The sequence below is a fragment of the Habropoda laboriosa genome, unplaced genomic scaffold, assembly GCF_001263275.1.
Source record: "Habropoda laboriosa isolate 0110345459 unplaced genomic scaffold, ASM126327v1 scaffold1329, whole genome shotgun sequence".
Classification (NCBI taxonomy): Eukaryota; Metazoa; Arthropoda; class Insecta; order Hymenoptera; family Apidae; genus Habropoda; species Habropoda laboriosa.
This window is the reverse complement of record NW_017101431.1, coordinates 603,507-604,127: the sequence shown is the minus strand read 5'-3', so window position 1 is coordinate 604,127 and position 621 is coordinate 603,507. Positions and strand designations below refer to the sequence as shown.

Genomic DNA, 621 nt, shown 5'->3' with positions numbered 1-621 from the left:
TCAATAATAAAAGTATTATATTGTATTATTGAAATTGTATAAATCATTATGAGATTTTACTAAACAATGAAACTGTCAATAAGAAATAATATTTCTAATTGGTATGACTAAATTAGTAACTGAAAAAAAAAACATTTAAAATTAGCCAGTAAGTAAAATGATCATTACATTCTGTTAGTACTAAGTACGTTATGTATATGTTATAAAAGAACAGAATACTTTTGAGCAACATTTTATTAGATTATTAGGATAAAATATTATTATTCATGAATAAATTACATTTTTATAAAATTTCCAAACAAATTTAAGAAAGTATGACTTTATCTGTAAATATCATAAATAAAATGACTTATTTAGTTCTTTCTAATGAAGCAATTAGTGCTATTTAAAATACTTAAAACATTGTTTACTATATTAGGGTTTAAGAAAAAATTGACCTAGAATTTCATCAGTTCTAACAAGGAGAACCTTTTAATCGACAAATCTCTTTGGTTGATACTTTAAATAGCCAAGATTGAAAAATATTTTCTGATCATACTTAAAGCAGCATAAAATATATTTCAAATATCCTTTTTTCTAATACTTGAATTTATGGGTATCAATATTAAAATAATTATAATA

The 621-nt window shown here is 20.9% G+C and overlaps 1 protein-coding gene across 1 annotated transcript in view; it reads left to right on the top strand.

Annotated features, from left to right (window-relative positions):
• The window catches only part of LOC108578138 (protein angel), a 14,203-nt gene that overhangs the window by 5,035 nt on the left and 8,547 nt on the right, over positions 1-621 (top strand). The window lies entirely within an intron of this gene.